The 12024-nt window shown below is 44.6% G+C and overlaps 1 long non-coding RNA gene across 1 annotated transcript in view; it reads left to right on the top strand.

The window, feature by feature from the left end:
- Positions 1–4895, top strand: part of LOC116560525 — a 53440-nt gene extending 48545 nt beyond the window's left edge. The window contains exon 4 of the long non-coding RNA XR_004273003.1: positions 4833–4895. This is a non-coding gene — a long non-coding RNA (uncharacterized LOC116560525). The remainder of the gene's footprint in view (positions 1–4832) is intronic.
- Positions 4896–12024: the final 7129 nt, after the last annotated feature.

Raw genomic sequence — 12024 nt, 5'->3', positions numbered from 1 at the left:
GCTTGTCCAAGTCACACGGCTAAGGAAATGGTGGGGCTGAGGTTCTGTAATGCCTGGTGACCCCAAGGCCCACGTCTTTTTCATTTTGTAATTGATGTATATAAGTTGGGGGCAGTGACATGTGCCTATAGTCCCAGCTACTCTAGAGGCTGACACATGATTGGGCAACATAAGGAGACTTCTCTCTTTAAAAATAAATACATAAATAATTTAAATTGAGGTATAATCTAAGTAAAGTAAAATTCACTTTTTTTTTTGGCAGTGTACAATTCTATGAGGATTGACAAATGAAATACAGTTGTGTAATTACCACCACCATAATAAACATATGGAACAGCTCCATCACGCTCAAAAATTCCCTGCTTCTTTTTGTAATCGATTTCTTCCTTTTTTTTTTTTTTTTTTTTGAGACAGAGGCTCCCTCTATCACCCAGGCTGGAGTGCAGTGGTGCCATCTCAGCTCACTGACTGCAACCTCCACCTCCCTGGGTTCGAGTGATTCTCCTGCCTCAGCCTCCCAAGTGGGTGAGACTGTGGGCATGCACGACCACACCTGGCTAATTTTTGTATTTTTGGTAGAGACAGGGTTTTTTTTTTAAATTTTAAATAAACTTTTTTTTTTATTGCATTTTAGGTTTGGGGGTACATGTGAAGAACATGCAAGATTGTTGCATAGGTACACACATGACAGTGTGATTTGCTGCCTTCCTCCCCATCACCTATATCTGGCATTTCTCCTCATGCTATCTCTCCCCAACTCCCCACCCCCTGCTGTCCCTCCCCTATTTCCCCCCAACAGACCCCAGTGTGTGATGCTCCCCTCCCTGCGTCCATGTGTTCTCATTGTTCAACACCCACCTATGAGTGAGAACATGCAGTGTTTGATTTTCTGTTCTTATTCAGTTTGCTAAGAATGATGGTTTCCAAGTGCATCCATGTTCCTGCGAAGGACACGAACTCATTGTTTCTGATGGCTGCATAATATTCCATGGTGTATGTGTGCCACATTTTCCCTGTCCAGTCTATTATCGATGGGCATTTGGGTTGGTTCCAGGTCTTTGCTATTATAAACAGTGCTGCAATGAACATTCGTGTGCACGTGTACTTATAGTAGAATGATTTATAATCCTTTGGATATATACCCAGTAATGGGATTGCTGGGTCAAATGGAATTTCTATATCTAGGTCCTTGAGGAATCGCCACACTGTCTTCCATAATGGTTGAACTAATTTACACTCCCACCAACAGTGTAAAAGTATTTCTCCACATCCTCTCCAGCATCTGTTGTCTCCAGATTTTTTACTGATCGCTATTCTAACTGCTGTGAGATGGTATCTCAATGTAGTTTTGATTTGCATTTCTCTAATGACCAGTGATGATGAGCATTTTTTCATATGTTTGTTGGCCTCATGTATGAGAGACAGGGTTTCACCATGTTGGCCAGGCTGGTATCAAACCCCTGACTTCACGTGATCCTCCTGCCTCAGCCTCCCAAAGTGCTGGGATTACAGGTGTGAGCCACTGCAACCAGCCTCAGTCCCTTCCTTCTATTTGCCCCCCCCCCCCCATGTACACTCAGCAATCAGTTTTCTGTTTGCTTTTTCTGGAATGTTAAACCAATGGAATCAGACAGCCCTTTAAGACTAGCTTCCTTCATTTAGCAAAATCTGCATACATCCATCTTTTGTTCCTTTTTGTTGCAGAGAAATATTACATTGTATGGATGTATCACCTTTTGTTTATCCATTCCTCAGGTGAAAGGCATGTAGATTGTGTCCAGCATGGGAGGATTATGAATAAAGGTGCATAAACATTTGTACAGGTTTTCATGTAAATGCAACTTTTCATTTCTTTTGAGTAAATACCTAGGAGTGGGATTGCACAGCTCATGAGTCTAACTAGCCTTCAGGATGTTGTATAACTAGATATTCAGGACTTTTGCAGATGTCAGCAGCCCCCTGCTGCCAGAGAAGGACATGGAGAAAAGGAAGGGTTTTTTTGTTTTTGTTTTTTTTTTACACACTTTCAAAAAACTCAGAAATAATTTTTTTGTTCCAGTGTTTACATTTTTAATATATCAAAATGATAAGTTTATAATTTACAAAACAGTTTTGAGCTTAAAATGTGAATTTTAATCTGTGATGCGTACTAAAAACTAAAACACTACTTTTTCTTTCTTTTAACTGTTTGCAATCTTAGTTTTCCCACTCCAAATAAAACTCAACCTTTACCATGCATAACATGTATATTTCTGGATGTTTTCTGTCACTGGAAACGATAATGGTCAGACCTAGGTACTCAAACAGAAGAAGGTGTAGATGAGATTTTTTCTTCCTTCTCTTTGGAATTCTGCTCTTTTCTCTCAGGTTTATTTTAACCGTAATCCCATCTTTCTCCCACTTTCCCAACCCCCTACCTTATTCTCACCTATCATCTGCTTTGGAAGGGGGAGCTGGATTCTCAAATTGAAGACTCCTCACTATATTTGGTTAAAATCTGTATGTTGGGTTGAGGGCACTTAGACATCAGCCAAACCACGTCATCCCACTTTGTGTCCTGATGTGTGTATGTAAGAAGTGTGTGAAACATCCCACTTCTAATGAAACTGATATTCCCATTTTTGCATGGTGAGTCAGTGGTCCTCCCACAAGATGAGTTCTAGTGAATCAACAAAATGAAACAAGATTTAGTGAAAATAATTCACCTGCTATGCCTATCCACTGTGGATAGAGGGATCATCTTCTGCAGTTTCTATGGGTTGCATGAGGACCTCTTAGAGTCAATGCCTGACTGGTTACAACAGAAACCGTTCATGTTCAGCCCCAACAGAAGAAGGGATCTAAGGAAGCCCACACTGCTGTGCCCTACTGTGTCACTTTCAGAAGGCAAGTGATATCTTCGGAGATTCCTGAGTACCTCAGCTGAGGCACCTATGATAAAAGACAAGTTAACAAGAAAGGAGCATATTCAGTCTGGGTGCAGTGGTTTGCGACTGTAATCCCAGCACTTTGGGAGGCTGGGGCGAGTGGATCACCTGAGGTCAAGAGTTCAAGACTACCCTGGCCAACACAGTAAAACCCCATCTCTACTAAAAATACAAAAATTAGTTGGGTGTGGTGATGTGCTTTTGTAATCCCAGCTACTTGGGAGGCTGAGGCAAGAGAATCACTTGAACCCTGGAGGCAGAGGTTACAGTGAGCCAAGATCACACTCCAGCCTGGGTGACAGAGTGAGACTCTATCTCAAATAAATAAACAAATAAAAAGAAGCATATTCACTTATTTAATATATTTAATGTGACATGGGGCCTTCAGAAATGAAGAACCGGCCGGCTACGGTGGCTCACGCCTGTAATCCCAGCACTTTGGGAGGCCAAGGTGGGCGGATCACCTGAGGTTGGGAGTTTGAGACCAGCCTGGCCAACATGGTGAAACCTTGACTCTACTAAAAGTACAAAATTGGCTGGGCATGGTGGCGCTCACTTGTAGTCACAGATACTTAGGAGGCTGATCATGCCACTGCATGATCTCAACCCACTACACTCCTGCCTGGGTGACAGAGCAGGACTCTGTCTCAAAAAAAAAAAAAAAAAAAAAATAGAAGTGAAGAACCACGAAAGGGGAGGAAGCTTGTGTTTGTTTGTTTGTTTTGACAGAATCTTGCTCTGTTGCCCAGGCTGGAGTGCAGTTGCATAATCTCAGCTCACTGCAACCTCTGCCTCCTGTGTTCAAGCGATTCTCCTGCTTCAGCCTCCGGAATAGCTGAGACTGCAGGTGAGCACCAACATGTCCAGCTGATTTTTCTATTTTTAGTAGAGACAGGGTTTCACCATGTTGGCCAGGCTGGTCTTGAACTCCTGACCTCAGGTGATCCACCCACCTTGGCTTCCTAAAGTGCTTGGATTATAGGCGTGAGCCACCGCACCCGTCCAAGCTTGTTTTTTTTTTTTTTTTTTTTTTTTTAATGCTTAGGCTTGATGCAGAGTGGACAGTTGGGGAGAAGTATGATTGGACAAAGGAGGTATGATCTAATAGTAATAAACTAGGGGGAATCTAGCAAGGCTCGTTTGTTCAAATTCTTCTCTGTGTCTTCAGAGATAAGGACATTACTTTCCTTAAGGTATAGGGAGGGCACCTCTGGAATGAGGATCTTTGTTAATTATTTATGTATTTTGTGACAGAGCCTCACTCTGTTGCCCAGGCTGGAGTATAGTGCTCACTGTTAACTCTGCCTACCAGGCTCAGATGATCCTCCCACCTCGCCACCATGCTCAGCTTATTGTCTAACATTTTTTTTTCTTATTATTATTAACTACACACAGGAGTGGGATTGTTTAAGGTTTTCATAGAGATGAAGTCTCACTCTGTTGCCCAGGCTGGTCTTGAACTCCTGGGCTTAAGTGATCCTCCCACCTCTACCTCCCATAGTGCTGGGATTACAAGTGTAAACTGTTTCGTCTGGCCTGCATGAGCTTTTTCTGACCTATCAACTAAATTTTTTTTCTTTTGCGACAAGATTTTGCTTTGTTGCCTAGGCTGGAGTGGAGCAGCACCATCAGGGAAGGCTGCAATGTGCAGCCTTATACACTCAAGCGATCCTCCATCCTCAGCCTCCTGAGTAGCTGGGACCATAGTTGCTCACCATCATGCTTGGCTAATTTTTTTGTAGAGTCTGGGTCTCACTATGTTGCCTGGTTTTGAATTCCCAGCCTCAAGCAGTCCTCCTGTCTTTGCCTCCCAAAGTGCTGGGATTACAGGCATGAACCACTGCACCTGGCCCTTATGACCTACTTTAGGGGAAGGTAAGAATATTCTTTTCTGGTTTGTTTCAGGGGAGAAGATCAAGAAAAGGTCAGGGAGACCTTCCTGCTCCTGCTGTTTTCTCAAATGCCAGGGTGCCGTATTTTGGGGTAGTGTGTTCTGAACTCCGTCACGATAAAATGATGTGTTACTGAGTTGACCATCCCGATGCAGAACCTTCTGAGAAGATTTATGAAATGCATCTCAGGAACATCCTAGGGTTGGGGGAGAGAAAATGGGGAAGCATTAATCCTTCTGCTCCCAGGCCCCTGTGGGCAAAGATTGCCCCATCGGCTTCAATACACCTTTATTTGCCTCGTCTAGGGCAGAGTGTGGGGAATGCCAGGGGCATGATCCTTACATAAGCTTGTTGGTTACACAGTGTCCCTTTATCAAGACCTGGTATCTTGCTGAATAAATGGCAAACTATTTTTAACCTCCTGGGACTTGGAACCTGGGCCTTGCCTGCCTATAGCCCTGGCTATAAAACTCTAGGTGCCCCAATGTAAGGCTGGTAAGAATGGTGGTTGTGGAATTTCTACTTGAAAGGAGTCTGGGGGCAGCTATCTGTTTGGGACTTGGGGTAGGTTGTGCAGAATAGTCATTGTCTTTACTTAGGTTGTATGTGTATTTGGGGTATGCCAAAGGGATCTGAGGGGCTGTTAGCTCTGAACACAGCCACCAAGAGTAAGGCTTGCAGGCATGGTGGCTCATGCCTGTAATCCCAGCACTTTGGGAGGCTGAGGTGGATGGACTACTTCAGCCCAGGAGTTCAAGATCAGCATGGGCAACATAGACTCCATCTCAAAAAATTTTTTACTTATTTATTTATTTATTTATTTATTTTGAGATGGGTTCTCACTGTTTCGCTCAAGCTGGAATACGGTTGTGTGATCTTGGCTCACCGCAGCCCCAACCTCTCGGGCTCAAGCAATCCTCCCACCCTAGCCTCCCAAGCAGCTGGGACTACAGGCATGTGCCATCACACTTGGTTAATTTTTGTATCTATTTGTAGAGACAGCATCTCACTATGTTGCCCAGTCTGGTCTGGAATTCTTGGGCTCAAGTCATCCTCCCACCTCAGCCTCCTAAAGTGCTGGGATTATAGGCGTGAGCCATCATGCCTGGCCCATTTCAGTATTTGAAAAAATAAATTAAAAACAAAAAGAGTAAGGTCCTTCTTGAGCAAATTCTGCCTGTGGTAGCCCAGAATCTTCAAGACTTTCCATGCCTGATTGCTCTTTGCAAAATGGTGCAGAGTATTTGGCTGGTTTCCCTCTCTTTCTTATCCAATGTGCCAATCTCTCCTGCCCTCACTGGGGTGAAGGGTGAAGGTGAGCAAAGAAGAAATCCTCTCCCAGCCCAGGAACTGTAAATGAGATCTCAGTTGCCAAGGCTTCAGAGAAATGTCTTCAACCCCCAAACTTTGTGACACTCCCGAGTTCCAAGCGGTGTAATCCAAGCACAACAGTGAGACTGGTAGTTACACAGTGTCTTCTGGTGCCAGGTTTTCAGAGTGGGGAGCCACCGCGGTCACATGCGTCATCTTACTCAATCAGCCCTCTTAGACCTGCAGGAAGGGTGACTTGTTTAGTATGTGGTTTATGTACTTTAGACATGTTTTGGCTTGAAAAGCAGCCGTGAATTACCATGTATCTACAACCCTCAGCCATTGTCTCTTGAACCTTGGTTTCTCTCCTGGTAAACATCTTTTTCAGTTGCCCCCCTTTGACTCCCCAGTAGCTTTGACCTGAGGAAAGGTGAGGGAGGCAGAGTGATGAAGAGAATCACCTGATATCTCCTGGCTTTGTGGCTTTGCTTACATGCCTCTCCCCTTTCATTCTCCCTCCCCACCACTGCTCCTAGCCAGAAAACTCCCCCCATTCTCTAAGCCTTACCTTTTCCAGGGCAGCCATCCACTCCAGTTCCCAGGGCCTACCTTCCCTGAAAACATGGCACTTCTCTGCTCCATGCATTTGGCCATGAATCTGGTGAGCCTGATGGAAGCTCTGGTCTTGTCATTTATCTTTCCAAGCGCTTCTACCTTATCTTTGTCCCTCTCCCATACCGTCTAGTAGATTGTAAGCTCCTCGAATTTGTTTCAATTTGTGACCTCTACATGTCCTAATTCAGTGTCTTAGACACAAAAGGAATCAATAAATGAACAGAAAAAAGGTGCATGAAAATCTGGGGAAGGACACTCTGATGGCCTCTGTCTCCACTGGGTCTTAAACATGTTTGAGAAATTGGATGATCTCTAGCACCCAAATAATGAACACTGTACCAGTGTTTGTCAAGTTTGCTTGCTACCGTCTTCCTTCCTTTCATACCATGATTGAATACCATATGTAACATGCAATCATTAAGAGCGTGAACTTCAGAGAGAGACCATCTTGGTTCAAATCCTAGCTCTTCTATAGTCAGTGTGACCTTGGACAAGTGACTTAAGCTCTCTGAGCTTCATTTTTCTCATTTGTAAAATGTGGCTAATAATAATAGTGGTGTCCTCAGGCAGATTAGATGAGGTAATTAATAGAAAGCATTTGGCAGGGTAAGTTCTCAGAGAAATATGGTTTTTGGCTATCTGTTCATCATCCAACAGGAAAATACACATTAACGCAACTATGTGTTTTAAGTTGGGTGCCCTCAGAGATTGACCTGATGATGCAGATTTGAGAACAAATTGTGTATTTGAGAGGTGACCCCAGGAGGCACAGATAAAGAAGAGGGGAAGTGAGATGGTGCAGGATACACTAATGGGCAGGTTACCACTGTGGGCACTCAGGTTCAATCCTGCTGAGGACCTCTGGTAGATGGCAGAGAGCAAACCTCAGAGCTGTCTCTCCTTTTGCCAAGGGCAAGAAAGTTGGAGTCTTTTTCGTTACCTCCTGTTACTCATTGCTTGAGGATTTCTCCTGAAGGCTTTCCTCCCTTGTACTTTCAGGACATTCTCCCCAGGCAGCCAAAGACTCTTCTTAGGCTAAGAGTCAAAGATGCTTGCAGAAGAAAGCCTGGAGTCAGGGTCATGGTCCCACTGGACCCTGTGCTGGGGAGAATCTATGAATAGAGCATTGACTGTGGTAGCCCTTGTTCTGAGTTCTGCTGTTATCCATAAGAGTTGGTGGAGAAAAATCATAATATTTTTGAGATTGTTCAAGGGGAAGGTTTAGGTATGGGGGCATAGGCTTCTGAAGAAAACCCTGCTGCCTCTGTAATGACTTGATTGTCAAGTGGCATCTCTGAAATCTCAGCACCCACCAAGCCCTTTCAGCACCAAGGGTCAGCTCTGGAAGTGCAGAGACTGTTGCCTGCGCTTGCAGGGAGAAGGGCTCCACCCTCATAAACTCACCAGGATTTTACAACCCAGCTATGTGAGCGGCAGTGCACAGCTGGGGCAGGAAAGAGCAACCTCACAGATTCAAAAAGGATAATGCTGCTTGCCGCACCTTTCCCACTTTTCAAAACTGGAAATAGCAGAGGCAAGGGGAAAAATGTGCAGAAAACACAGCAAATTGGGGGAAAAGCTGTTGCACTTTTGCCTTTGTATGTTCCTCATTAACGTCTGCCTTCCTTTTTCCTGCCATGATTGTCTCCAGAACTTATGGTTGAAAGGAAATGGGCTTGTGAGTAGAGCTGGAGAGAAATCAAGAAGTTATGCTGAAATAGTAGTGGCAAAAAAAAAAAAAAAAAAAAAAAAAGTATTTAAGAAATATTCCTATTCCACAGAGAATTTTAGGGGGCTCATGGGGTTCTCACAGCAAATCTGACTCCTAGGCATACCCAGGCCAGAAGGTATAAGACAAAGTGACTTAAAGGTGCTTGTAAGAAACCCCCAGGCTCACAATTCCTCATACCTCATACTCACACCTACAACTTTTCCCTCCTGGTTCATTTAAAGCTATAATAGTAATTTCTTTTTCTTTCTTTCTTTCTTTTTTTTTTTTTTTGCACTCTATTGCCCAGGCTGGTGTGCAATGGTGTGATCTCGGCTCACTGCAACCTCTGTCCCCCGGGATCAAGCAAGTCTCCTGTCTCAGTCCCCTGAGTAGCTGGGATTACAGGTATGCGTCACCATGCCCGACTAATTTTTGTATTTTAGTAGAGACAGGGTTTCACTAAATTTTCATTTATATTGGCCAGGCTGGTCTCAAACTCCTGACCTCGTGATTCACCTGCCTCGGCCTCCCAAAGTGTTGGGATTACAGGCGTGAGCCACTGTGCCCAGCCAATAATAGTAATTTCATACCTACAGTTTTGATTTTTATTTATTTTTATTTACTTTTTGTTTTTTAGAGATAGAGTCTCATTTTGTTGCCCAGACTGCTCCTGAACTCCTGGCCTCAAGTGAGTCTCCCTCCTTGGCCTCCCAAAGTGCTGGGATTACAGGTGTGTACCACTGTGCCAGGCCTGATGTTTTACATTCATCTTTGCCTCTATCTGTGAGTGTACTGGGTTGAGTAGTGTCTCCCCAAAATTCAGGTCCACACAGGACCCCAGAGTGTGACCTTTTTTGGAGATAGGGTCTTTGCAAATTTGGTAGGTTGGTGTAAAATTAATTGCAGTTTTGGCCTTTGAAAGTAATTGCAAAAACCTCAATTACTTTTGCACCAACCTAATAGTCAAGATGAAATCATGCTGGATTAAAGAGGCCCTAAATCCAGTATGGTTAGTGTCCAATAAGAAGAGGCAAATTTGGACACGATGACACAGATACACAGGGAAGGAGGCCATGTGAAGGTGGAGGCAGAGTTTGGAGTGGTGCAGCTGCAAGCCAAGGAATGCCAAGGGTTGCCAGCCACCCTTAGAAGCTAAGGAAAAGCAAGGAAAAATTCTTCCCTACACCTTTCAGAGGGAGCATGGGCTTGCCAACACCTCTCTTTCTGAGTTGTTGCCTTTAGAACGGTGAGACAACACAATTCTGTTGTTAAAGTCACCCAGTTTGTGGTACTTTGCTTTGGCAGCTCTGGGAGACTAAACCAGAGTAGAAACCACCTGAGGGCAGGGGTTATGGTTTACTCATCTTATGCCTTTCTGCAGTGTTTAGTTCCAAACATGGCTGACTCAAGATGTTAAAGGGAGGCTGACTGCTGGCAGAGCTGTAGAAATGAGGTTGTCAATCTGAGAGCAGGGCTCAGGGGTTTGGGTACTAGGTAGTTTCCTCTCGGGAGGACAGCACAGTATTGGGGAAGGGAAACACTTAAGAGAGAATTGATGGTGACCTAGGACCCCTTGAATCTGTCTCCCAATTGCGGCTAGAGCTGGCCTGATTTCTGGGCCCCCATATCTAATTATGTCGATTCCTTGGTGGCTCCCTCCTCTAATCTTGGAACTCTGGAAGGTGGAGGTGGGTGGATCGCTTGAGCTCAGGAGTTTGAGACCAGCATGGGCAACATGGTGAAACCCCATCTCTACAAAAAATTACAAAAATTAGCTCGGTGTGCTGATGTATGCCTGTAGTTCCAGCCCCTCAGGAGGCTGAGGTGGGAGGATTGCTTGAGACCAGGAGGTCGAGGCTGCAGTGAGCCCTGATAATGCCTGAGTGACACAGCAAGAGCCTGTCTAAAAAAAAAAAAATAATAATTATTATGTGGATTCAAAGAGACTCAGATGCCCCTTCTAGGTGCAGGGGCAAATCCTCGGGCATCTGAGGTCCTGACTGTGGATTCCCCCACCTAGTTTCCAGAGGACTGCTGAGTATCGCCATGGGTGGGGACAAGGGGGTGGTGGGTTGGAGTTGAGACTTTAGCAAATAGTTCATTGTTCTTTTTCACCATTCTGTGAAAGAGGATCAGAAGTTCAGGGCATGGCTCTAAGGAAGTTCCTGGCAGCTATGTTTATAGTAGCAAGATTTTGGAAATGACCCAAATGTCTGACAATAGATGATTGGTTAGATAAGGTATGGGTTAGCCAGATGTTGGAATTTTACTCAGCCATTAAAAATTATGTCATAGATGATTGTTTGTTGACATGATAGGAGGATATCCTCTATGGAAAACACATAATATTTTACAGGTATGATATGTGCAAGATATATGTATGCAGGCATAGGAAAAAAATCTGCAAGGACATAAGACTAAGGTCTCAACAAGGGTCTTCTCTGGTTAGATAATGGATGATTGTTTTCCTCTCACAATTGGCACATACATTTTTGTAATATAAAACCGAAGTTATTTTTTGTTTTAAGAAATGGCTCCTGCAGGCAGGGTGTGGTGGCTTATGCCTGTAATCCCAACACTTTGGGAGGCTGATGTAGGCGGATCACCTGCGGTCAGGAGTTTGAGATCAGCCTGGCCAACATGGTGAAATCCTGTCTAATAAAAATACAAAAAACTAGCCTGGTGTGGTGGCTCATGCTTGTAGTCCCAGTTACTCAGGAGGCTGAGGCAGGAGAATTGCTTGAACCCGGGAGGTTCAAATGAGGTTGCAGTGAGCCGAAATTACGCTACTGCACTCCAGCCTGAGTGACAGAGTGAGACTGTCTCAAAAAAAAAAGAAAGAAAAAAGAAAAGAAATGCACCTGCCGCATTCTGTAGGTTGTGCCATGAGCATCCTCCTTCCTTTTCTCTTATGAGAGCTCACTTTTCTGTTTTTTTTTTTTTTTTTTTTTTTTGCATAGGATTGGACTCCCTTTCCTTTCTTTTCTCTCTCTCTCTCTCTCTCTCTGTCTCCTTTCTTTCTTTCTTCTTTTTTTTTTCAGAAGGAGTTTCGCTCTTGTTGCCCAGGCTGGAGTGCAGTGGTGCAATCTTGGCTCATGGCAACCTCTGCCTCCTGGGTTTAAGTGATTATTTTGCCTCAGCTTTCCAAGTAGCTGGGATAACGGGCATGTACCACCATGCCCGGCTAATTTTGTATTTTTTTAGTAGAGATGGGGTTTCGCCCCGTTAGTCAGGCTGGTCTTGAACTCCCAACCTCAGGTGATCCGCCTGCCTCGGATGGCCTTGGATCTGCCTGCTCTGTACTGTAATCCCAAAGTGCTGGGATTATAGGTGTGAGCCACTGCGCCCAGCCAGGCTCTCTTTCTTAATGTATCAACAGAGAGCCATGGCAGCAATGCAGAGAAAGCCTCCTTACCAGGGCAGATGTGAAGTTTACCAGAGCTTTCCAGCCCCTTGGGCGCCACCTCTTTGGTGCTGAGTGCGGCTGATCTCACCTGCGATGGTTTCTTTCCTTCTCTGTCCCTTCTGCTATGCAGGGTGGCTGGGACTTCCCTGACCTCCACCCACC

The sequence above is a fragment of the Sapajus apella genome, unplaced genomic scaffold (assembly GCF_009761245.1).
Source record: "Sapajus apella isolate SASKATOON/1434 unplaced genomic scaffold, GSC_monkey_1.0 scaffold26, whole genome shotgun sequence".
Lineage (NCBI taxonomy): Eukaryota > Metazoa > Chordata > Mammalia > Primates > Cebidae > Sapajus > Sapajus apella.
The sequence above is the reverse complement of the archived record's forward strand: the minus strand, read 5'-3'. Positions and strand labels throughout refer to the sequence as shown.